Below are 27,682 nucleotides of genomic sequence, written 5' to 3' on the forward strand. Positions count from 1 at the left end.
GAGAGAGAGAGAGAGAGAGTGCTCGGACTGCTTTGAAATGTATCGGCCGTGATCAAGCAAACACAATTATATATGTAAGAAAGAGAGAGAAGGGGGAGGGGATGCTTGTTGCATTAATACCTTCTTACAAATCTGTCACGACCAATCAAAGTGAGATTAGTATTTGTTCAACATAGCTTGAGTAAATTACACCACAGCACATCACAAGAAAAGCCACCCCAATCACTGTCTTAAGGCCAAGGGAGTCCTCTCCACCCTGTCGCCCTCTTACAGTATGTGGAATTTATGGCTGAATTGATAACAACACCTTGAGACAAGCTATCAAGAACTTAAAAAACACCAAGACACTTACACATCATTGTTGTCCATTACTCTATGTTGGAAGAGAGACAAAGTATCCAAGCTTAGTCCAAATCCACCCTCCTTGATTCACCAAATGTTGGGCTTACACTAGTAGGAGAAATGATAGATTTCCTACTCTCAATTGAATGATCACTCTCTCTCTTACAATTGCATAGAGTTCCCTTGCTAATCACCCCTATTACAACACATGCACAAGCATACGACAATGAGCTTCCACTCAAGAGCTCCTTCTAGAGAGGTTGAGCTTGGCTTCTCAAGCTATAGCATAGTGCTCTTGCTTATGGCTCCCCCCTTTTTGTGCTAGCTACACCTTCCTTTTATAGCAATTTTGAGGGCTAGGGTTACTCCTCTAACCATGGTTGGGTTAAATTTTCAGCACTTATCTAATTTCTTTTGCTTGAAATTATCAAGAAGTTGGTGGGGATAGATGTAGAAAGAGAGAGAGGAGAGAAGTGGAGGTGATTGGACTTTTCATACTAAGTTAGTGTTAGTAAATTAGTAGAGTTAGTATTTTTATTGATTTACAAATGAAATTGGATATTTACAATGGGAGTATCCATGTAGGATACAAATAAGGAAGAAAAAACTCTTAATAAGTAAGAAACATGGATTTCTTACAATGTCGATGCTCCAAGTGTCTTGAGTAGGGTCAATTTTGACGCTTGTTGACGGTCCACTAGCTTTGACGGTACGTTTTTTCTCCACTCTTGACCTTTCTTGGGAGCCAAGGTAAGTGAACATGAGTAATCAATCACCATGATGCTGTCTTTCAAGAGAAGAGGCTGAGTTTTGTGGTTTTTTTTGATAAATATGGGTAATATGGAAGAGAAAAAATGAGACTAGGTGGTAAATTTGGAATGGAAGTGTGTGTAGGAGACATGAGTTCACCATGGTTTCTCTTATTCTTCAAGGTTGAGAAGAAGGTGAGTAGGGTGCAGAGAGGAGTGGTGAGAGAGGTGGGGATGAAGAGTGGAGAGGTGTGTGTGAAAGAGGAAAATGGTAAAGTGGTGGAAGAGGGAGTGTGGCTGCATAGCATGGGCAAACTGGGGTCCACCAATAAAATCATAGCTCACAGCTCGTAGCTCAAAAAAATATGAAAAAATTTGAGGTGAAAGTTCAGCCCACAAGCTACAACGTTTGTTTGTATCACCTTTTCAAATTGGGGGAGTATGCGATCTGTAAAAATTAAGCAAAACCGACTGTTTTTTCCACTGCACAAGGTCCTTGTGAGGTCCTTCTTTGGATGATTCTTTTGAATACCTCCAAGAGTGAGCTCCCCATGGTGCATGCATGCATTCCACATACCCTTGACCTTATTTGGTAGGTCTATAATTGAAGATATTATTGAGATCATGATATAAGTGAATAGTACAACTAAGAAAATCAAATATTGAGGGGTCTAAAAAAATATGTACATGTCAAATATAAATAATATAGGTGGAAAAAAAATAAAGGGGTCAAAATAAATCTCTCTCATTATAAGTCTACCATAAAAAGATGAATATTTTTTGTGTTCTAATTTATGAGAGTAAAAGAGAATAGATGTAGGAAGGAAAAATCACAATAGTGAAAAAATATACACATAAATAAAACTAGTTTTTTTGGATTTTTGTTGGGATGGAGTTACACCAAAAATAAGAGAAGCTTGCATGAAATTATTTTTATATGGAATAAAGAGTATGCAAAATGGTAAGAAAAAATATGGTAATGGTGAGTCAATGTACATAGCATAAATAACACACCATAGGTAGAAATATTTAAATAAATACCAAAATAATTATGAAAAATCCTTTTATTTAGGTCCTATATACAATGAAATATTTAGACACAAATGGGCCATAATATACTTATAATTTTATTTTTATTTTTTATTATTTATTTATTTTTGCCTCAACTAGCCCAGTGACTAGCTAATTGAGGGTTTTTAAGAAAATATGGAGAAAGTCCCCTAACTCACACACGCCTATGTACAGTGAAATGGTAGGGATAACCAAAATGTTTGAGTGATTTTATAGGGTGAGGTAGTTTACTATGGCCATTATGTAAAGTCGAAAAACGGCTATCATTAGCCCTCCCCGAGGATGATGGTATATTCATGTACCATCATAGAGCATCTTTTGCAAAGAGAGTGCTTCAGAGTCCTTGACGAGGTCTTCATTGTTTGGCCCCTCAGAATTTTGGTTTGAGTTACACTCATGCTTCACGGAACAATACCTACATGAGATAGCTGCCTTTTGACAGATCTTTGGTTGATCCTTTGGTAGAAGGCGACTCAAATAAGGCTTCAAGCGATACCCGTTTACCTTCCTAGAGTGCTCTTTCCCATTCAAGTCCGTAAGTTGATAGTAACTTGAATTGAAAGCCTTCTTAACTATGTATGGCCCTTGCCATCTAGTTTCAAATTTGGCATTAAAACGATTATCGAGTCGATTGTCATACCTTAGCACAAGATCTCCTTCATTGATGCCTTTGTCCTTTAGTTTCTCGTCAAGCTTCTCCTTCGCCTGCGTAGCTTTCCTCTTGTAGCACTCGTATGCTACTTCTCTTTTCCACTCAAGCTCAGCTAAGGTAAGAAGTCAATCCATCCATGCTTCTTGATCATCTTGTGCTGCTTTGCCATGAAGTCGCATTGTTGGAATGTTGAGCTCAATTGGTTGTAAAGCCTCTTGACCGTAGACTAAGTGAAATGGTGTAAACTCCGTGGCTTCCCTATATGTGGTTCGATACGCCCACAAGGCACCCTCCAAGAAGTCATCCCAGGACTTTGTCTTGTTTCTCACCATCTTTCTAATGATGCCTGCAATGACACCATAAGCTTTTTCTACCAGACCATTGGATTGGGGATAGTAGGGTGTACTATGACGATGTAGAATGTGAAGTCCTTCACCGACCTCTGTGATCAAGCCCTTTCTAAACCCTGGACCATTATCAGAAACAATCTCCAAAGGTGTGCCAAATCTACAACAAATGTGAGTGTAGACAAATTTTCTCACTGTCCTCTCATTTACCTTTGCCACACTTTGTGCTTCTACCCATCTTGTCATGTAGTCTATGGCCACCAAGATATACGATTTCCCATTTTTAGTCCTAGGCAATGGACCCATAGCATCAATGCCCCATTTTTCAAATGGACCATTTGCAAGGACTAACTGACGGGGACCATGTAACAGACGCTTGTTTCCATTAATCTGACAATTGTGATAGATCTTACACCAATGTTGAACATCAATGTGCAAGCTTGGCCAAACATATCCGGCAAGCAAAATCTTTTTTGCAGTGAGTTCCTGTGCAAAATGACCACCACATGCTTCCTCATGCAAACCTTTTAGAATGGCAGGGATTTCCTCAATAGTTGGTACTCTTCTGCACACTTGATCCTTCCCTCTTTGATAGAGGGATCCTTCTAGAAAGAGATACACGCTTGCCTTTTTCATGAGTCGCCTCTTCTGAGCCTTCATGAAGTCTTGTGGAAACTCACCCTCCAAAATGTAGCTAATAATGGGAGTCAATGACTCCAATCCCTGGTATCTCGGTTGCTTGACAGTTGTTGCCACCATGATGACCTGCACTTCTTTCTCAACATATGTAACTGCTTGTTGTGCAAGTAAATCGGCATCTTCATTCTGTTTCCTAGGAATATGATATAGTTGCACTTCTTCAAATTGATTAAACAATCTACGAATGGCATGAAATTTTATCCTTAAGCTTTCATTCTTGCATGCCCAAATGCCTAAAATTTGCTTCACAATGAGAAGTGCATCCCCTTTTACCATGAGACATTGTATACCTTGGCCAATGCATATCTTTAAACCATGAAGTAGTGTGTCATATTCTGCTTCATTGTTGCTAGTTGAACCTGGTAGATTGACCTTCTCTTGCATGACCACCTCCCCACTTGGGTTGAGCAATACTAGCCCTCCCCCTGCTTTTCCTGTGGCTCGTCGAAAAGCTCCATCAAAGAACAAGGTAAAAGCATTAGGAATACTTTTAGGTGGTGGCAATGGTAGGGTCTTTACTTCAGGCACCTTAATCTCCTTCTCATGTACCCTATAAGTAAGGATTCCTGCCAATTGTGCACGCACACTATCTTCTACTTTGAAAGAGTATTGAAACTCTTGCAACTCCATAATCCACTTTGAGATCCTAGTACTAAGATTCATTTGAGATGACACCCAAGGGAACAATTTTTCTGCAGTGAGAATTACAAAAGGTTTTGGTAGCAGGTAGGATCTAAACTTTCTCACCACAAACATGAGAGAAAGCATCATGAGTTCTGCCTCTGTGTAGCCTCTCTCTAAAGCATTCATGACCCTACTAGCAAAGTAGATGGGTCGCATCCGGGTACTATGGGGATCCTGTTGTAGCAAAACCGCTCCAATTGTTTCTTTCCCAACACTAGAGCTAACAAAGAATGTGTACTCCCAACAAGGAGGCATGAGTGTTGGTAACTCTGACAGGATGACTTTAATGTTACAAAAGTACTCTTCAAGCTCATAAGACCATGCAAATTCTACTTGTTGTGTCAACTTTTGCAAAGGATGAAGCAACTCCGAAGCTAAGTGAATAAAGCGTGACATATAATTCACCTTTTGAATGAATGAGATGACCTCTTTGAGATTCTTGGGTGATGGGAGCTCAATAAGAACCTTTGCCTTTGAAGGATCCACCTCAATGCCTTTATAGGAAACCTTGTGACCAAGCAAGATCACTTCATCCTCACCTATGTGACATTTGTCGGGGTTGAGTTGACCTCCCATGTCATAGAGCTTCTTTAAACCTTCTTCTACCCTTTGTAGATGCAATGATTTTGAGCTATAAATGCAGAAATCATCAATGAACACCCTAATTGACTTTCCAAAGAATGCTTGAAACACCATGTTCATGAAATGTTGGAATGTTGCAGGAGCATTTGTTAGACCAAATGGCATGACTCTAAAAGCATAACAACACCAAGGAGTGATGAAGGTTGTTTTTAACTGATCTTCCAATGCGATACCTATTTGAAAGTAACCTGAGTAGCCATCACACACAGTGTACTTTTCATGACCAGCTACCTCATTTAGTATCTCATCTTGAAATGGGAGGGGAAAGTGATCTCTTTTTGTTGCCTCATTGAGTGGACGGTAATCCACACACACTCTCCACTTGCCATTTTTCTTAGGAGTGACAACAACGGGAGAGACCCACTCTGAATTCTCCACTGGATAAATGAAACCTGCTGCTAGAAGCTTTCTTACCTCCTTGAGTAAAGCCTGCTCCTTGATGACTCCTAGCCTTCGTAGATTTTGAGCCTTAGGTGTGGCCTCTGGCTTCAACTCAATTTTGTGTTGAACAGCATCTACTCCACGCACATCGATGTAGTCTTTAGCAAAAAGCCTCGGAAATTTCCCTAGTACACATTTGAACTCCTCTCTTTCGTCCTTTGTAAGTGTTGTAGACAACATACCTTCTAACATTCCTTCATCTTGCACATTTTGGTTCTCTTGAGTACCTACCTCTTCCAAACCTCGAGAAGAGGTCTCCTGGTTGTTTGACTTAAACCTTATCCCCATGACTTTGATGGAAGACTCCTCTTCAGTAATGCTGCCACTACTTTCTCCTTCTGAAGTGCTATCGGTCCAGCCTTCCTCCGTTTCACTTTGAGATGATTCTTCATGGAGCTCCTCTTGGCATTGCTCCTTCATGTCAAAGACAACCTTCTTATGATTGTCATTCCTGCAAATTAGCTTTCCACTCTCCCAATCCTGCAAAGCTCGCATTTTCATTAGCCATGGTCTCCCTAGGATAAATGGGTAACCATTTCCTTTGGTAGACATGACATAGAAATCCACTGCCTTCTTAATGCCAAAGGCCTCCACAAAGACATTTTTACAAATGCCTACACACCTAGCTTTGCTATTGTTTGCCATCTTGACTTTAATTTCAGGTGTCTCATGGATGTGCATGCCTAGTTTTTGCATGAGTCCCTCTGTCATGATGCAAATTTGTGCACCCCCATCCACTAGACCTTTCCTAACCAATCTTCCTTTGATGTAACAATCTAGCACAGGTGTAATATCCTCATTCATTTCAGCATGTGCAATTTTTACAACAGGCACACTCTCTTTTATCTTTCTCCTAGTGCTAACTGCCTTCGTTAAGTCCTTCTAACTTGTGGGCATAATGCAAGAAACTGAGGCCATGAGATATCAGGACCCTTACCTCTCATGTCTTCCAATAGGTTGTATGGAGCCATACCATGTCCAAGAGGGAAGTCTTGGAGATTGATACGACGTCGAGTCCTCTTAGCTTCCTTGGTCTCCTTTGTCTTCTTTTCTCGTCCATGGTCACTTTGTGATGTGACACCTTCTTTCTCTTTACCTTTTCCTTAGCCACGCTTAACGCCATTTGCTTCCATGTCAACTTAATTTGAGTTTGTCACCTCTACTACATGCACATTTGGGTCTGGCAAAGGTGGAACTCCTTCCACTCCTTGTGGAGGTGATCTTGCTCCATTTGGCCTTTGTAGAAGCCGTGGTTGCTGACTAGTTCCTTCACTTTCATTCATCACTGGGTAATTCAAGTTAGGTCTCCCTGGCTCCCCACGGGGCCAAGGAAAATTATACATCCCATGTCCAGACTCACCGCAATTCCAACATTGCAAGACTCTCCTAGGTCGTGAATCTCGCTCTTCAGACTTCTTTGCTTGTCCCTTTGGACCTACAGCTTGTGCAAGGTGAATTGACAGGCTGCTTAAAGATTCATTTAACTTCTCAATCACTTCCGCCGTTACCTTAGGAATCTCCCTAGATGTTGATGCTTGTGACTTACCTTTGGGTCTAAGACCTTCTATTGGAACCTCTCCCCTTAGGCACTTGAGTTTCCTATATTTCTCAGCAGCCCTAGTTTCAGCTGCATCAAAGGTAGCAGGTGCACCCGCCTCAACTTTTACCTTAAGGTCAGGAAAGAGTCCGGCTATGAACCTCTCCTTCTTTAGAAACTCTGCACCATCACCAGGGTACCACCCAAAGACGTAGAAACTCTTTCTTGTACAAGTAGTAGTCATCTAAGTCTTTTTGCTTATGAGAAACAATGTCTTGCCATAGCTTTTGAGTGTTTTGGGGATCAAAGAAGTATCTCTTGAAATGATTCACAACTTCCGTGTAATTCCCTTTAACTTCCTCAGGCAAAGAGTCAAACCAAGTGCTAGCATCTTTCCTAAGGACCACCTCAAACATCTCTACACATTCTTGATCAGTTACTATCCTCTTGATACGACAAGACATCTTGAAATTTGCTAAAAATAATTCTGCATCCTCTCCAGGCTCTCCAAAGAAAAGAGGATATCCGGACATTTGGCGTTGGGCCTCCATTGAATCGGTTTCAAAGTGACAACACGTTTTTGTTTTTCTTTCTTAAAAAATTAACACAATAATGTTTTCTAAATTGCAATCTATTCTACAACAAAATAAAAATATTCACATCAAATGACCTATGATAATCAATAAGAGGCAAGATGACAGGGTTTGGTGATGCGAGAATTTCTCCTACTCTTTGGGCACCAAACATGAACACCATACGTTGTTGAAAATGGATTTTTCTACTAATTGCAATGTTTATTCTAATGTGTGGAGTGAAATGAAAGGGGAAAACCTCTATTCTTGGGCCATTATCCATGGTCTATGCATGACCTAATTCTTAAAACAACACAAAAATATAGACGTCCAAACTAAGGTCGTACCTAATGAGAGGCAAAATAAAAGGATTTACTGATTTGTTTATCTCTGCCAGCCTAAGAGGACCTAAAATTCTACGAATTACACGTTGAAATTGCAACTTAGTACTAACAATTATGTGTACCTTTTGCCTTGCAATGGGAATGAAGGGATCATACAAATTCTCGTGATTCATGCAAGCTACTTGATTATGCTAAAGGTTGAGCCTTCACAAAAATACACAAGTCGTCCTGAGTGGGGGCACCAATTTTAGGCGGTCCGGGGTGGGCAACAAGAAGAGTGGCCTCTAAGCACCCTTCTAGGCTCCCGGGCTACTGAATTGGGTTGGGGTTGGAAAAAACAACAACACACACACAAACCCGCAACCTAACCCTACACAAATTTGGGGCACCACCTAGTTTTGGATGCAAACTAGGACGCGCAGAGAGATAGATAGATAGATTTTATTATCGTCCTCGGAGGTCAAATATGACCTATGGGACCAAAGTTACATGTGATGTAGTATGTGTATGGCTGATGAGTGACTCTCGATGCTCCAAAATTGTAGTGATGAGAGTCGCAATGGAGAGCCCACACTTTGGCTGGGAGAGGAAAGTGTGTAGGTCTAAGTTATGGCTGAAAATGTGAGAGAAGCATGTTCGGATGTGATCAAAAGCTGAGCACTCTAGTAGTGTGTGTGGTACTCAGACTCTCGAACTTGCAGTGAGCATAATGTGCACAATCGATTTGACTCTTCTCCATTGCCCCAACGCCCTATCTCGCATCGAAGGAAATGGGAGCTAAGCCGAATTGCTGCGATAGTGCGTATCGCGGACAAGGGAATAGGCTCAAGCATGTAAGTGTGAGTACGGTTTCCTCTCTTAGCGAAGAACATGGTTTTGTAGTTGGGGGCAATATAGGTGGTGTAATGTATGAAGCGTGACCCACCGGATTTCTCCCAAGCCGTAATACATTGGCGTTGTAGAAAAGCTTCATTCACTTGAGAGTCAATTGAAGCATCATGTCGCAAGTGTAATGCATCCCATCTCCCAAACCACTTCTTTATGTCTTGCATCCATCCCGTGCTCAAGATCTTGCTTTTATGCATCTTTTGAACTTTTTTGCTTGCTTTCCATGCAATGGTAGGAAGTCGATGTGAGGGGTTTTGACGCATCTTTATCATGTACTCCACAACCCTTTCCATGCCCATAACCTCAATTGGAAGAGATCCCGACTCAAGAAGTAGGAGCATATATGGTGTTTGTGTCTTAACTTGGAGAAAGTTTGTAAGAAAATGCTTTTGGACATTCTCAAACTCTTTCCACACTTCAACTCCATAAAGAAGAACCGGTGTCACCAATGCATCAAAAAGATACTTCTTGAGAACCCAACACTTGATGTTTCCCACATTACACATGTTCTCAAATGCATAATATGCTCTCTTTCCCGCTTCCAAACAACGCATAGCACATTCATGCCACTTGTGATTGGATGGAACCTCAAGGCCAAGGTACTTAGAGCTCTCAACAACTTCAAGTGTCTCGTTGTTGTACACAATGCATGGCTTCTCCTTATGGTTGGTTTTCACAAGCATAACCTTTGTTTTGGATTCACTTACAATCAGCCCACTATGCAAGCAAAAGTTCTCAAGGACAACCATAAGCTTTTGTGCATCTTCTAAAGTGTGTGCTAGAAGCACTACATCATCCGCATACAACAAAAGCGTGATTACCGCATTGCAAATAGTGACCTCTTCAATGCCTTCTTCTTGCATAAAGTCAAGTACCATTTGTTCCAATTGATCGATGCATAGACCAAAGAGAGTTGGTGACAATGGACATCCTTGTTTAACCCCAATAGTGCTTACAAATTTTTTTGAAATTTCTCTTCCCATGTGCAATTGACAAATCACCTTCTCATAGATTCGAGAAACCGCAAGCATAAACTCACTTGGCACTTGGAGTTCTTCCATCCTTCTCCACAAATTGTTACGTGGAATCATATCAAAGGCTTTCTTAAAGTCCACAAAACAACAATACAATCGCTTGCCTTTCAACCGACTTTCCTCCATGAGAACACGAAGAGTGACAAGATGATCAATGGTGCTATGGCATCGACGAAAACCCGCTTGTCCCTTTGCACGCTTGTCATTCTCTTCATCCCAATCACTCAATTTCATCTCCATTATGCACCCAAACAACTTTGCCATAAGAGACCCAATCATTATAGTCCGGTAGTTGCTTACATTCTTTACATCCCCTACTTTATGCAAAGGCTTAACCCAATTAGTACTCCAATCATAAGGCATACCATGTTGAAGTGCAAGGTTGAACATATCACACATCCACTCATGGATAAAATCTCCCGTCCATTTGATCATCTCCGGCTTGATACCTTGAAGATCTCCCGCTTTGCGAGTGGCCAACTTTTCAAGCCCACCGCATACATCCTCAATAGTAAAAAAAGACGGCATACATGGGAGTGAACCATAAAATGGCATTTTTTCAGTATTTGCTTGCTCATATAATTGCCTACAATGTGTGTACATATCCACTAGACTCAAGTTACCAAAATTCTCAACCCGCTTGCCTCTCAAGTTTCTCCAAAATCTTCCACATGCATGTGCCTTTTCTTGGACTTGAAATTCTTGTTGCTTTACTTCCCATCTTCTTCTCTTCTTTTGAATCAATGCCTTGTATGTATGCAAATGACTTTGATAGTTGTCTTTGTCCATAGTTGCATCAAGCTTTATCAAGGACTTTCGAGCATTTTGACATTCTTTATCAAACCACCTTTTGCGTGATCTATCTTTGTTGATACCATGGAGATGCTTTATGGCAAAGCATTCTTCCGCACAAGAACAAATAGCTTTCTTGAAAGCTTCCCATTTAGTTTCCAATGGTGCATCACATTGAAGCTTTGCCATCCATAATTTTTGCTCAACCATTTCAATGTACATTGGTGCCCGTTTGAAATCCATACATAGTGATAACTTCTCTTTCCTTTGGCTGAGATTATCATGCTTAGTTGCTTCTCCACATGAAAGGTCAATACATAAGGTGCGATGGTCGGATTCTGGGGTCCATTGACCAAACATAAAACTCTTTATGCGATACATGATGGCTTCAGAGAGTATCATATAGTCAATCACACTATCCCCATTATGTCTCCTACATATAAATCCATTGGTTTCACTCCACAAAGATACACCATTGGCAATGAGCATACCCGTGCTATTACACATGTGTAAAAGTAACTTTCCATAGTGATCCGGCTCTTTCTCATCCATTGAAGTACGATCATACAAGTGAACTTCCTCCAACTCCCTTGAAATGTATGGCATATCAAATTGTTGAGTATCATGTTGCAATGTTTTAATGCGAGCATTCATATCCCCAAATACAATAACATCACCTTCACCTTTGAAATAAGCAATGTCCTCTTCCAAATCATAAAATGGTTGATCTCTATCCATGTAAGCATAAAAGGGAGAATCATGATGAGGAATGTAGCAACCGGCTACAAAAATGGGTGCTCTTTTTGGTGTCATAATTTTCAGCCATACATAACGTTTGTACTTGTCATCTTTCACAATTGATACAAAATCTTCCAATCCTTTCTTAATCATACATGCTAACCCTCCTTGTCCTCTTCGTTGCTTGAGATTCTTTGACTACATCAATGAATGTACATTGTAATCCTCCAAGCCGTTAATCCTTTGTGTATCATGCTCCCAAGTTTCAACAAGAAGTACAACATCGGCTTTGCTTGTTAGTTCATCAATGCCAACCCCCGTATTCCATGGGTATCCATTACAATTCCAAAAGCGTATTTTCAATTCTAACTCGGTCTCATAGGTCACGCATTCCTATTTGCTTGAGAGACTTGCCTCCTCCTTGGGCACATTTTCTTCATGAGAGATCTCCTTGTTTTTATTATTCTTTTCCTCATATGCCTTGCGACGCATATTTTGTTGCTTAATAGTGCGATCTTCACATACAAAACATTTTGTATCCCTCAAATAGATCCAACTATTATCAAGGATAATCTTTCGCTTGGTCTCATCCGGCATGGTGCATACAATTGGCCGTTCTCCTGAGCGAGGAGCTCCTTGCTTCCCCACTCTATGTGCTCCATAGACCATAACTCTGGACATGCCAAAGTGGGTTTTGAAGAAATCTTCAATAACAATGGCAAGAGAAGGAGGTGTCTCTAACTTCTCTTCGGGAATTCCACGAATAACAATGTTCTTGGAACGTCGCTCCCGTTCCTTCAACTCCTCCACATCCACATTCTCAACATTCTTTGTTTGAACCATAGCTTGCATGAGTGAGGAATTAGAAACCACATTGCTACCACATACATCAGCCCAAGACTTGTTTGTGCATACATTTTTCATGTCCCATACATCCCGGCTCATAGTGTCAAATTTCTCCTCTTTCAATACATGGTCATGCTCTACTTTGCTCATCCGCTCCTTCAAAGGATTCAAGTCCACAAGAGAGCGTTTACATTCCTTGACTTCCTCTTCAAGTTGCATCAAACGTATTGTTTTCATCTCAAGTGTCCTCTTGAGATTCTCATTCTCAACCACAAGTACCCTTAGTGTGCCATTCTCCATTGCAAGTGCTCGTACGTCTTCGCCTTGTTTGTTTACGATCTCTTGCAATGATACCAAGTACGCCATGATCATGGTTTCCGATGTCGTTGGCCAAAGAAGAGCTGTCAAGCTTGCTACATTAGCAGGTGAAGAAATGCCAAATTGGATTAGTGGGTGTCGATTAAAGAAATATCATTTACCATTAACACAGGATATGGTTCAACAAATCCATCAAGAAAAACAAAGGATGAAGGAGAAACAAAGGGTCCAAGAAGAAGCCCAAGTAGAAGCAAAAGAACGCATTGCAAAAAGAAGGCTTCTACAACAACAACAACAATGTGGATCACCATTGCTAATCAATGCCATTCGACTAACGAATTTTGATGAAGACACAGTGGAGCCGATAATTGCAGTCAAAGTGGGTAGCAATCAAGCTGAATCGACGGCATTGCTTGTAGCTCAAGCAAATTTGATCTCTTACAGATTATACAAGCAAACAGCTGAAGCCCAAAGGTCAACTACATCCTCCTCCACAAGTGCTAGAAAGTAGTACATCACATTCGCTGAAATCATTGGACTGGATTATATTGCATGTACAAATACATCAATATATTTACCCACATAAGTTTTATGTGGTTGAGGATGAAAGCACACAACATCCCATGTTGTTGGGACAACCTTGGCAAAAAGAGTATAATGTGCAGATAGATTGGAATGCGAATGCAGTCAAAATTCAGCATGCACAAGAACAATAGGTGATATTCTTTGTTCAACAATCCCGGAAGAATCAGCTGCCAGCAATGCAATCACTGGACAAAGAACCAAAAGGAAGGGTGCCACTAAAGAACAACATGATACCCAAGGCTAACCAACAGGGAACTGTCAACCATGTTCACTACAAGTATAAAAAGTCACCGACCACAGTGAAAAAATCAAGGTTAGCAACACGAGAAAAACACGTATGGGTGCGGAAGGATAGAAATGACATGGCAGACAAACAACAATACAACAGAAGAAGTCAACCGAAGCAGACAGTTCAACCAAAAACCAAGGGAATAAAACAGATATGGATTCCAAAGAAAATGCTCAGCAACAACTTAAATACGACTCGCATTTGGATCCCGAAACCAAAACAAAAGGAACTCCCTTCAGTACAAGCAACAACGGAAGGCAAGGACACACAACATATGAAACCGACAAACCAATCTATGTGGGTGCCAATCAGCAGCAAAACAATGACAACCGCGGAAGTAGCAATAAACCTACAAAAACCGGCAAGGCAAAGCTACAAATGGAAAGCAAAAGAGACAAAGTCTATGGCCAATTCTGCCACGCAAATTCTCTCCAAAGAGACGACTACGGCCATATCGACAATAGCGGCAAACCAAGCGAATTTTGCAAGAAAGACGATCCAACAAAGAGCGGTGGAGTTACAACTTTTACTTGCCAAGAAAATTTGCCGACCAAATCAACAACAAACGGGAAACCTCAACGGCGAATGCCAATAAGCATATTGCTTATACCCTTCTTTGGCACAACATTAATTTTTCCATGCATTGACCGAGTATGCATCTACAGGGCCACATTACACGGCCAAGCATTTGCACAATTTTTTCAATCCATGCACAACACATACTCCGAGGCGATACCTTGTTGTTCGGGAGGACTCCGGTTAGGAAGGGGGGAGGCATTCTTGAATGCGGACCCAATGGCAAAAAAAGGCATGTTTTTCGACTATTTCAAAGGGTTGTCGTTTGATTGTGAAATTTTCTGGACAAACCCAAGTACATATGCCCTTATACAACATGAATAGACAAGTATATGGGGCCAAACACCAAATCAAGCCCCTAGGTGTGTGTATATAAGTGAAAATAGCCATTTTTCGGACGAAATATTGGTAAAACGGAGAAATCCGGCCATAAAAATTGCATGTGAGTGTATATAATATTTTGCGGTGATGTTTTTGATTTATTATGAATTTTGGGGATTTTCTCGGTTTAATTTTCTATTTTCCTTTTAATTTTACTAATTTTCGGTAGAAAAACTTCAAAGATACAAAAAGCAGGTGAAAAACGGTCGTAATGAAAAAAAAAATATGGGCATGATCAGTGACTATAGGACAACCTATGGTACAGTGGGGGTGCAAGTATGTGAATGAAGCGGAAAGCGTGTTTTGGCAAGATTTTGACCGAAACGTCAAATTTTTCGGAAACTGGGCAAATGGAGTCCAAATCAAGAAATTTTTGAGCCTAAACCGCATCTCGCAAGAAGTTGGGAGCACATGTCAAATTTCATGAAAAGTGGTTTAGGCCCCCATTATAAAAAATTCTCACTTCATTTTAAGCTCATTTCCACTATTGACTTTTGAGAGAGAGCTTCTACCACCTAGAACGAACGGAACTTCCACCAGCTTCTACGACGCGCACGACTACCCGACAGGCTCCAGACATGAGAGGTAGGCTCACCACCTTGAGCTTTTCGCGCATGTTTGTCGTTTTGTCGCGAAAACTAGCGTAGGGTTCACACCGAAAGTGAGCAGTAGAGACCTACAAGTAGAAGTGACCACCTAATGGCTAACCCAAAAACAATGAGACTTCATCGGCAGCTTACCCTAGCATAGGAGACCAGTCTTGGATGCCCAAAGGCAGTAGAAAACCATCGGGAAAAACCCTAATTTCTAGAGCCCCGCAAGAGGCCACCAAATGGAAAATTGGCGGAGAGGCGCCCAAATGCTACCAAAACTCATGGGTAGAAGCATCTCAACATGCTCGACAAGTCTATGTAGCCCACATGACCAAAAGGTGACCCTAAGCGGCACTAAACTTCAGAAACGGCATCAGACACACAAAGCGTCAAATAGCTCTCGCGGCCAAACCGCATGTCCGTTTGCCACCAAACTTCACGAGCGGCTTTCCTAGACCATCAACAACCAAGTCCAATGGTGGTAGACAACCACAAGTCATCGAAGACATGTAAACGCAACCACGGGTGCTTCTAGAGCGACAAATAGCCAAACGAAGCTCATGTGAAGCCAAAGTCGACAAAAACCATATGGCAAGGATCCCCAAGGGATCGGGAAGCTATGGAGACCAACATCAAGAAATTTCATCGCCGAAAAGCACTCCAAAAGTCAGAAAACGGCTCGGAGGCTCTGAAATCGACACAGGGAGTTACTTTCTATCTATTTGAATTTTTTGTTGAAATAGGGCTTAAAAGGGACTCAGGGGGACTAAGGGCAGGCACCAATAGCAGTCTCCACAAAAATTTCATCAGGAGACATCCTACGCGTAGGATGGCTCAAGGCCATTTCTGGGCACCAAACCCAATATCTCTCATCACACAAAGTTTCTGAATAGCCTTTACATGCTAGCCACCAGGTTTCATCACATATGGACAAAAATTGACCTCATATGCATGAAAAAAACGCAAAGTTAGGGCATAGAGGCAATAATGGGCCATAGGCCTACTAAAACTTGTTCAAATCACATGAAACTTGCAGAATACATTCATGAGCACATTGCCAAGCTATCTGTGTGGTCACATGCAAAAAATGATGAAATAGACATCCTACGCGTAGGATGTCTAAATGATAAATTTGGCCCACAGATGGTGTTTTTCAATTCCAAATCTCTTCATATCACCTTCAAGAGCTCATATATCAAGTTTCAAGCCATTCCCATCACTTTTGGCCCCCAACACCTCCAAGATACACTTTTTGAGCCCAAAAACACTACACATGGTCTTGCCAACAACAAATCTTTTCTAAATCAAAATCCAAGAGCAGGGCCATGTTCAACAGGTCAAGGACCACCAGCATGCCAAGTTTCACCAAAAACTGATGAAAAAGACATCCTACGCGTAGGATGTCTAAATGATAAATTTTAGCTAGAAAGCCAATGTGAGCACATGCAGGGTTTCCCAAGTTCCTTTTAAGTTTTATTTTCAATTTTCAAGTCATTTGGATAGTTAAAACTCAATTTCTCAGCTGATATGGAAAAAACTCTAACTTTGGACTACTGAGTGCAACAGGATCTATGGTAGCTGCAAAATCACCGGCAAAGAAGAAGAGAATGACGATAAAAGATTACTTGGAAGAAGTGGAGCCGTTTATCATCCCAGAAGAAACTCTAAAGCCAACCAGCACGTGGATTCAAGAGGACTTGCTAGAGTCTAATGATCTGAAGATCTACCAAGGCGTGTTCAAAGATACTGAAGGAAATGCAATAGAGCTACCCATGCTACCTCGGGAGCTCAATGAGTTTGTTAGAAGCAAGATGGCAGAGTACCTAGAGAAGATAGATCTCCATAACTATTTTGAAGCTGTGCCAGCTGGAATTGACATAAAGAGTGTGGGAGTTTGTAACTACAATCAAAGAAGATGGAGTGGCCAGAGTCACTGATCTGCAGGGCAAGCCGAACACTGTGATTGTAATCACAGAGAGAGTAGTGGCAACTGCACTAGACCTCTCCAACAAAGGGAATAGTGTAACCAAAAGAAGAGATGAAGTCAAGGTATACTCTGAAAAGAAGAGCAACTACACCTTTGAAGATATGGCAAACCCTAAAGTGGCGGTCATGAGCCAGATTTATAACCAGTACTTCCATATGTGTACAAAGCGTCCACAGAAGTACAGAATGCCGCCTGGAGCCATTGCCACCACATTCACCTGGGCAATGCAGAAGAGCAAGCCAAAGGTGATCAACTATGCTGCCTATATCCATGATAATCTGGTGAAGATGGGCAACAAGAACCCCACGTACATTGTGCCGGGTGAGCTGATAACGAAAGTGGTTTATGGGGCATTGCACGCCAAGGGAAGATGGCCTGACCCTCCATCACAGAATGACTGGCTAAGGCTCAAGGAAGATAAAGAGGATGAACCGCCCAAAGCACCCAGAGTTGCCACATGATTGAAGCGCCGGTTAGAGACCGTGCAAGAGGAGTAGCCAGAGTTGAAGAAGGGAAAGAAGGAAACTATACAAGTGCCGATCAAAGAGACAAAATTACAGAAAGCGGCACGGTTAGAAAGATTAATGGAAAGCTTAAGAGCGGAAAGAGCACTCAAGGGAGATTTGAGTGAGTTATGGAAGCCATCCCTGGAAGCCATGTCGGGATCATCCCGAAGGGTGCATAGAGATAGATTTGAAGATTACATTAAAAATTTTGAGATCCTGGATGCTACGGCAGAAAAATCTCTAACATCCCATTTACAGAAGAAGAAGTGGATGAAGTAAGACGACAACTGCTAGAAGACCAGGAAGGCCAGGAAAGAGAGCGGAAGACCAAGGCGGACCGGGACTTCAAGAAGAAGCCACCAACTCCACCGTCAAGCCCGGAGTCCAGCCCACCACCATCACCACCTCCTCGTAGCCCTCCACAAACCAAGCAAAAGGAGGAGGAACAAGAAGATTTTCAGCAAGAAAAGAGCCAAGAGCAAGAGCAGCAAGAAGAAGATGAACAGAAAGAGGAAAAGATAGATCCAGAGGAAAGAAGGTTTAGCACATTTCAAGATCTACTAGCTGCGGGATATTCAAGAGAAGAGGCAGCTACAATAGCATTTGACTTGGCAAGCACAGGGCCCAAAGAACAGATGCAGAGCCTGCGGTTAGTAGAACTAAAAGAGATGGCCACTGATATAGTGGACCAGCAGCGACCCATCAATGATTGGGATGTGGTGATGAATAAGCTAACCGGGCTTAGGGCACAATCAATGGCCACGGAAAGTGAGGTTGACAATCTCAAAGCCAATGAAGTTCAGATCAAGGCTGAAGTTGACTCTCTCCAAAAACAAAGCCAAGGGCATATAGAGAAGGAAGCAGAGCTGCAAGCCAATCTGGCCACGGCATTGCAAAGATGCCAGGAGATGGAACGAGAGAATCAGGCAGCAGCTAAAAGACTGCAAAGAGCTGAAGAAGAATACAGAAAACTCAGCAAGACATTGACAGATGCAGAGAGGGAAAGGGACAACCTAACCCTACAACTTGCTGAAGGATCCAAGGAAGTGGAAACACTGAGAAATGCCAAGGAAAAGGTAGAGCTAGAGAATGAGGCGAGCCAGGATGAGGTAATAGAGCTTAAAGACCACATGAAAGTCAAAGATCAAACCATCCAACGGCTACGGGCATCTCCTGCCAGAGTCAGAGCTGTTAGCTCGACTCACACCACTTCAGAGACGGAGCTTTATGAGGAACAAATGAAAGAGCTCCGAAAGGAGTTAACCTTAGAGAAAAAGCAGAGGCTGATGATGGCCGAGGGGTCAGTGGTCATGCAAACCCGCATGGAAGAAGAGCTCAAAGCAATGCAGAATGAGCTAGAAACCATCAAGAGAAAGCTCGAAGAGGCAGAAAAGATAAACGCAGGTCTAAACGACCTCCTTGTGAATATGGGAGAACAAGCTGAAGTAGAAAAGAAGACATTTCAGAAGAAAATAGAAGAGCTGAGAGGCCAGTAGCAAACAGAAGAGCAGTTTAGCACCGGGCCAGCAGCCATGGAGGGAATAGACTTAGAGAATGTGGCAGATCCAGTGGACACCACCATGCAAGAGGAAATCCTTGTAGGACCCTCTCAAGAGCCACAAGATCTAACACAAGAGGAAGAAGAGAAGCTGCAAAAGGCAATAGAAGCAGCAGTCAAAGACATAGCTAGAGAAGCTTTGGAATGGGAGCAGAGGGTCTTTAAGTCAATGACTATTCAGAAGATAGATGTCAGCAACCTTCGGCGTGAATGGCTACAGCCCTCTCTCCCATATCCTCTGCTGAAATATGAAGCTGCCATAATCAACAAGTGGATCAGTGCCATTGTACAAAGCAGACATCTCCAAGCCTGAAGGAATAAAGTTGATAGTCAACTCTCAACCCAGGTGGAGAAAGGCATGGCTGACAAAGTATCCACATTATCTAATCCATCTGGTAGAGGTACCTAACCTAAGTTTCTGCCCTCTACCAAGGATGCGGACGTGGAAGGCCCATGAGCTATTGCAAAGAATCCAAACTACTTGGCTAAATTACCCGAAGCTGCGAGGCTCGAAGGCAGGCGAGAGAATAAGTGAGCAATACATGGTGAAAACCCTAACGGGCGCCATCAAATTGTTCACTGGCTCGCCTGACCTATCTTACATTATGATGAGAAAGATTTGCAAAATACTTTTGGCAGTCTTTGAGACGTTCAAACCAGGCCAGGAGACAGACAATATCTTCTTCTTTCAAGATACATACAGATGTGCATACGATCTGTCTGGTCAGCCTTTCAAGGAGGTGATACATGCATTGTATCAAAAGATCATGTTTTTGCCATCCTATCACCTCCAGGCCTTTGAAGAAGCTTTCTACACCGGCTTCTTCACAATCAACACATATATATTCGGCCCGACGCTACTAGCTCAACATGCAAGATATGAGTCACTTCTCAAGATGAGAGAAAGCCTAAGATGAAGAAGCAGCTCAACAGCCATGTCGGGGACGACATGAACAAGGAGGGGGGGAGTGTTAGAAGTTGGACACACCCTACGGAAAATGACTGCTTGACGGATTATTATTATTTTTAATTATTCATTTATTGAGAAAACCCGACATTTCACCTTTGTAAATATTGGGACTTACAGAAGTTTCCAGATTGTATCCTAGTTTTGACATTTAGATTGAGTAGATGGTTAAATTGGAACATTAGGGTTTGAGATTGTAAGGTATTTATACCACTTTTTGACCTTAATGAAAAAAAACTTTTTGTCATTTTAAAAAACTTTGAAGTCTATGAGTGAGCGTATTTGTACGAGAGAGACTGAGAGCTTCATCTTGATGCTACGCTCGCACCGGTGGTCGGAATCGAGTGCGGAGAAGTGCAGTGTGTTGCCCACGACGAGAGCTACACGCCAATACCTACATTGCGCGCGTACGGTCCGGTTTTGCGAGCTCCGTCTACGAGCTTCATCTGGTGATTCGGTGAGCATACGTCATCCGTTTTTGCATTTCAGCATATCGATGCGTTCGCATTGAGTATAGCTACACATTAGACACTTTAGTTTTCGGAAATGACGACCTACAAATTTTGGCCAGACATCCTACGTGATTTTGCACCGGGTGTTTTGGGTTGGGGTTTTGGTTCATGGACCTTAGGGAGAGCAACCTATTGGTGTTAATAGGGTCTCCTTCAAGTTCTGTGGCGTTTCGAGACTGTTTGATGGGTATTTGGCTCTAGAAAGCGTTGTAGGAAATCTCCTCTTATGCACTCCTGAAGGCTGTAGCTTAGACATTGGGAAGAGACCTCTGTAGGAATTAGTTAGGAGTCGGTCGAGTGTAGGTTGACACCCTATGCTTGCTTCCATGCACCTGCGGGTCGAGCTTCGTCCTTAGCTGACAAATCTTGTTAGGTGAGTTCTCGCTATGCTGACGTCCGTCGTGACGTATCCGTCCAACACAAGAAGACCAAGAAACTATGGCGAAAATCTTGGGGAAATTTTGGTAGAATCTCCCTTGTAACTGGAGAAACATTTCAAATGAAAATGATAGAAAAAGATCTCAAAATTAAAGATTGATGCATAGAGAGTATGGATGACTAGCTATGTGTAGTAACTTATCACTAACTTGACCCAAAATAGACCACCAACAAGTCATAAAATGCACTTACTCCTCTCTAGACATAACCTGTGGCAAGGCCTCATAAAAGGGGTACTCCAACAAACCTATATAATTGATGTTGAGATGTCAGGCTCAACATGTACGACTCCTAGATGACTATCACCGACAACCATCATCATTGACGCAACTTGGTGGATACACATATCTTCACCAGTGATACTACAACTGGACTACATGGAGCTAGTCTACCTACCGGAGTGATGGCACACTTGTCTATCACCTCACTCACTAGCGGTTCATACTAGACCATTGTACTAGTTTCCCTTTTATGTTGTATTTTCCCTTATGTTTTGTAGACCTCTTATCGAAGAAGAAGAAGTAGAATCTTTTGCCTCCATCTTTGTGTGTGTGTGTGTGTACTTGCAAGAGCTCAAGCTCTCTCCTTCTCTATCTCTTGACGTGGTATCAGAGCCTGGTTATGTCTGAAGAGCTTGGAGCAGCAAGCATGAGCAGTCTAGGAAGCATGCTCGGTATTCCTGGGAGCCATTGTCAACAATATGCAATTGAGGTGATTTGTTTTAAGGAGTTTTTATCTCAGGGTTCTATACAATCCTTTGGATTGTCCTTTGGACTGAGACTATGTAGCCAGATTTGCATTCTGGGCGCGTTTCGACCCTCGTTTTGGAATTAAAGTGCGTTTGCATGCAAAAACGCTAAGGTTCAAGATTTTGTAGGTCTGCATATAGGTGGTGTAGAAAGCTTTGGTTTGGATGCAGTGTGCACATATACTATTTGGTACAGTGAAACATGTGTATGTACGTAGATTATGGTTACAGGTGGTAAATGAAGACTATGTAAAGGGTTGGAAACATGTCGTCCAACAATGATGAGCTTAACCAAGTTGTCAGTGACAAGCTGGACAAGAACAACTTCCATGCTTGGAAGTTTAGAATGAACAATTTCCTTATGGGCAACGGTTATTTGGACTACATTATTTGATGGAGAGCATGAGATAACACCATCACTGCCACAAGAAGGTGCAACTGCTACACAAATTAAGACATTTAAAGATTGGAACGAGGGCACTCGGAAGGTCATGTAGTGACTTTCTGTCACTGTACATGACACAATGATTGGGCATATACAGGATGCTCAATCTCTTAAGGAGGCTTGGGACACTTTGTTGGATGTGACCAACACAAAGGCAAGGAAGCTACAATTAAAGACTGAGCCGAATATTGTGCAGAAGAAAAGCCTGTCCATCAATGTTTTTTTGCTAGAAATAAAGAACATATGTGAGTCACTTGCATCGATTGGTGTTACAATCAAAGATGATGATAAAGTATAAGTCTGTCTGCGAGGTTTGGGTCCTAAGTACAAATAGTTTAAAATTGGCATTCATCTTCCCTCGTTTATAGATTTAGTGTCCTTATTAAAAGTGGAAGAGAAAGAACTTGAGGAAGACTCCTCTATGCAGGGTGGAACAATTTTGAACAGGTCCTTTTCAACAATAGAGGAAGGGGAAGAGTATGTGGTACAGGTCATGGACGAGGCCGAGAAAGATGCAATCACCAAGCACAATAGTAGAACAACAATCATGGTCAGAACACAGGTGGTGGTTATGGAAACTTTTGAGGCAAGGGGAGTCCAAGAGGTCATGGAAATGTGTTGCACAATAATGCATGTCGACACAAAAATGTAGTATGTCGGGTCTATGGAAGACATGGTCACTTTAGACATGACTGTCCATATAGGAGGCAGTACAACAATTATGCAGCCACTAATAGGAATTCTAGTGATAACGTCTGGCATGTGGATTCTGGTGCATCAAATCACATGGCCAACCATGGTGAATGGTTTCAGGAAATGCAAACCTTATAAAGTCTTGGTTATGTAGAAACTGGGGATGCTACTGCACATCCTATTATGCATACATAAAATGTGCCATTGTCTATGATATATGGTAAAGTGAAGTATATGGCTAATGTACTACATATAACCAACATTACAAAGAACCTGCTTTTTGTTGGGCAAATGGTTGAGCAAGTTTACAGGTCAGGTTTAACTTCAATGGTCTCTTTGTCAAAGAGCATAAGAAGGATGGAAGACTGGTTTCACAAGGAAAGAAAGTGGGCTGAATGTTTACTTTGGATGTAAATGTGCCGAGGTGAATGCTACCATGTTTGCATGAGGTGCAGGTGTTGTTCTAGATATAGAGATCAAACATATTAGTCATGTAAATATGTAGAGACTGAAAATGATGCAGACTACAGAGATGGTTACAGGTCTACCTACATTTTGAGTTGGTGAAATGCAAAAATTATGTGAAGTTTGTCATTTTGAAAAGCAAGCAAAGGCATCCTTTCCTCATGATAAGCATGTAAGCAAGAATGCATTGGATTTAGTGCATATAGATGTATGGGGTCCGACAAAGACTGCATCTATGGGTGGATGTAGATACTATGTTTCATTAGTGACCATACGAGGAAGGCATGTGTCTACTTCATGAAGCAAAAAAGTGAGGTGTTTATGCATTTTCAAAATTTCAAAGGCATGGTTGAAAAACAGACTAGGAAACATGTAAAGGGCTTGAGGTCAGATGGAGGGGGAGAATACTTCTCCAATGATTTCAATGGTTTTATGAAAAACGCATGGAATTTAGAGGCCATTTCATGCGGGTTTGCTCCATAGCAAAATGGTGTTGCTGACTGAACATGCACATTGCAGAAGTGGCTAGAGAATTGATGAATGAGAAAAACACACCTCATTGTTATTAGGTCGAGGCTATCTCTACATGTGTCTACATTATGAACAAGACCCTTATTGCTGCTGCAGTACATGATATGACTCATGAAGAAAATTTCAATGGTGAAAAACCAAATATGTCAGATTTTAAAGTGTTTGGATGTATTTCTTATGTGCATGTGTTGGATGAGCTAAGAAGTAAGCTTGATCCAAAAGCAAAAAAATGACTGTTCGGTCGCTTTTCTCTTAAGCAAAAAGGATACAAGTTTTACAATCCTATGACGAGTAAAATGAGGGTGAGAAAGGATGTCGTTTTTGATGAAATGGAGAGTTGGTATGCTATTGGGAGCTAATGTAAGAGAGAATGTGGCTGCAAAAAATACAGATGCGCAATCACAAGTTTTGAGTGGGCCGCAAGGGTCCTCTAGTGCAAGTCATGGTGAGAATCCATGGATTGGCAGGTTACGTGAAAGAGAGAGTCCTGAGAACTCTTCAAATGTATCAAGGAAAGGAAAGGAAAAAGTTGATGATGCCCCTAAGTTGCCAAATTTGAGTGCTGGTTATGATGATGGCGATAGTAGTGGTTATGAGCAGAGTGTGGTTGAGGAGTTTGGCATACCCTTTGTGAAGACTCTAGGTGCAAGAAGAATGCAAGCAGGAATAGGGCACCTAGAAGTGATCCTAGACCACGAAAGTAAGAAAGAGCAAGAAATCCTATACAAAGATTGACTTATGATAATTATGTGACTCATCATTGTACATTTATGGAGAAGATTACAGAGGAAGTACAACCCACATGTTTTGAGGATGCTACCAAGGATGAAAAATGGTGGCAAGCTATGGACGAAGAGATGGCTGCACTTGATGCAAATGGAACATGGGAATTGGTGCCATTACCAAAGGATAAGAAGGCAATTGGATGTAAATGGGTTTACAAAATAAAGCATAATGCTGATGGGGTGTGAGCATGTACAAGACTAGACTTGTGGCCAAAGGTTATGCATAGACTTATGGGATTGATTATGAGGAGACATTCAACTTCGTAGCTAAGATGGCTACTATTCGTATGTTTTTTGCAGTGGCTGCTGCATTGAAATAAGTGGTGAAACAAATGGATGTAAAGAATGCATTTTTGAATGGAGACTTGGTGGAAACTGTATATATGAAGTAGCCACAAGGTTATGCAAATATGAGGCTATGTGACCGTGTATGCAAGTTAAAGAAAGCATTGTATGGGTTGAAGCAAGCACCTATGGCTTGGTATGAGAGAATTGTGGCAATCCTCATTTCATTGGGCTTTGAGATGTCTCATGCAAACCATTCATTGTATGTGCGAAAGAATGAGGCAAGAATTGTGGTAATATGTATCTATGTGGATGATTTGATTGTTGGAGGTGATAATGTGGCTGAAGTAGAGGGCCTGCAAACTCTATTTATGCAGGAGTTTGACATGAAAGACTTGGGAGACTTGATGTATTTCTTGGGCATTGAAATTATTTGCACGGAAGAAGGGGTATAGCTGTGAAAAAGGAAATATGCTTTGGATATGTTGAAAAAGTATGGTATGGCTGATTGTAATCCAATTGCAATGCCCCTAGATCAGAATTTGAAGTTGGGAAATGATGCATGTCAAGTGCTTGATAATGTTACCATGTACATGAAGATTGTGGGTAGCTTGATCTACTTGACTATCTCATGTCCAGACTAAAGCTACACAGTTGGATTGGTGAGTCAGTTTATGTGGATGCAACGAGACGTACTTTGAACTATGTGAGTGCTACTTTGGATTATGCGCGGATTGGACTAGTAGCATTAGGGAATTTGGGAGGTCATTTGGAGGGCTTTATTGAGGAGAGAGAAAAGGAGGTGCATCCAATGAACAGCAAGCCAATGTAGCGTAGAAAGAAATAAATCAAAAAAATACAAAGAAAGAGAAGAAACATGAGGTAAAACCTTGTTTTTATGGCGGTTAAGGTATCTATATGTGGGCCCAGGGTCTAAATGTAGTTATGGTACTGAAAGATAGCTACGATAATATATGATACTCTTGCCACCAAAAGCTCTTGCTCCATTAACCAAGCATTCAAAACTGAATTTCCCTCCATTGGAAGTAAATTCATGCTTTCTTCTACCACTCAGAAAGAGCCATGGTTTCTTATTCTTATTTTTCCCACCCTAATAGCTCTAGGGGTTGTTGTGCTCTCTCCCTAGTCAGCCTTGCCATTAGTCTCCCAAGGAGGCCAAGTGGCACCATAAGCTCTATCACTATCTCAAACTCCATCAATATAGATAGTCAATCGCAACAATAGACAATATACCAATGTTCTATACAATCCTTATGCAACCAAAGGAGGAAAAGATCCTCAACAACAAATATATTTTGTTCAGCATGGAAATCACGAGTGCTAGATTTCAAAGTGGAGGTGAGCAAGAAAACTGTTAAGGAGGTTTTGGTACAACATGTCTATAGTCACTCCAATGTGATTGCTAATGGTGGAGATGTCTCATTGGATTATCATCCTTGATGCAACTGTAAGTGTATTCATAGCCTTCTATCTCTATTCTTTCTTTCAGACCTTGCTATTCTCTTAATCTCTTTTTTCTTTTTGAAGAGGTAGAACAATATCACAGAGGTAGATCAAGTTCTCATAAGTTCTACATTCGTTTCATTAGTTAGAATAGGTGGTCTATTACATTTTGTTGTTGCAATTGCAGATGTCTATCCTTATTCATACAAGGAATGGGAGCCAATGGAGTGTATTATAGGTCTCATCTCTGTAATCCACGTTGACATTGGTGTTTTACAGTATGATGAAAGAACTAGCAAGAGTCTTGCAGATGAGGGAATTTTCTTCTACGAGCATTTCTACCAGCTCAACCAAAGAGCTTTGATTGATGATTTGAAAAGACTTGCATGCTCCACAACTCAAACACTTCAATCTCATCTGATCACTCCAGCTTTGGCAACCTTTCCTTGCTTGCCTTGTCCATCGGGACATGCCAAGCAGGAGCCAAGCAGGACAAGAGCCGTCTGGTCTGGCTCGTAGAGCATTTCAAGAACTACATTCCCAAGCCAAGAATGCATTTCATACATCCTTTCCCACCTTGGTGCTAGTGTCAGTCCCAGAGACTCATATTCTCCACATGTGGTATATGTCTCAAACAAGGATATCAAGAAAAGAGACATCCATCAAGTACGAGCTGGTACTTGTGTGTGGAGGTAACTTCAAATACTCTGCGACAAGAGTGAGAGGGACCCTCATTATCATGCTCCACACTGGCTAAACTGAACTCCTTGAGTCCCTAGACCATGTTGTATCCCATGTGACAACATGTGCCAAATCGAACCCTACACTAGGTTCGTAACATCATAATGTATAGTGGACGCTACGGTCCAAAATAACCTTTTCCAACATGCCCTTGACATGGCTTTGAAACATTCAAGAGTATTTATACGACTTGCACTGGAAACCGTGGGTGTTGCCTGCGTAATCCAACCCCTTTGGTTAACATCTACGTAGTCAAACCCCTTGGTAAGACCCTCTGTAGAAACTGCTCAACCAGCAGGCAACGGTAACCAACATAGTTAACCGTGTACATAATGATTGGAATCAACTCAAAAAGTTGAATGCGTTTGCTACAGTGTGGTAGATTGCGGAATTCTTTCCTTGAAAGTTTAACTGGGAGAGATCAAACTGTGATCCTC

This window comes from Adiantum capillus-veneris, unplaced genomic scaffold (assembly GCF_014529385.1).
Source record: "Adiantum capillus-veneris isolate H3 unplaced genomic scaffold, ASM1452938v2 Hic_scaffold_325, whole genome shotgun sequence".
Lineage (NCBI taxonomy): Eukaryota > Viridiplantae > Streptophyta > Polypodiopsida > Polypodiales > Pteridaceae > Adiantum > Adiantum capillus-veneris.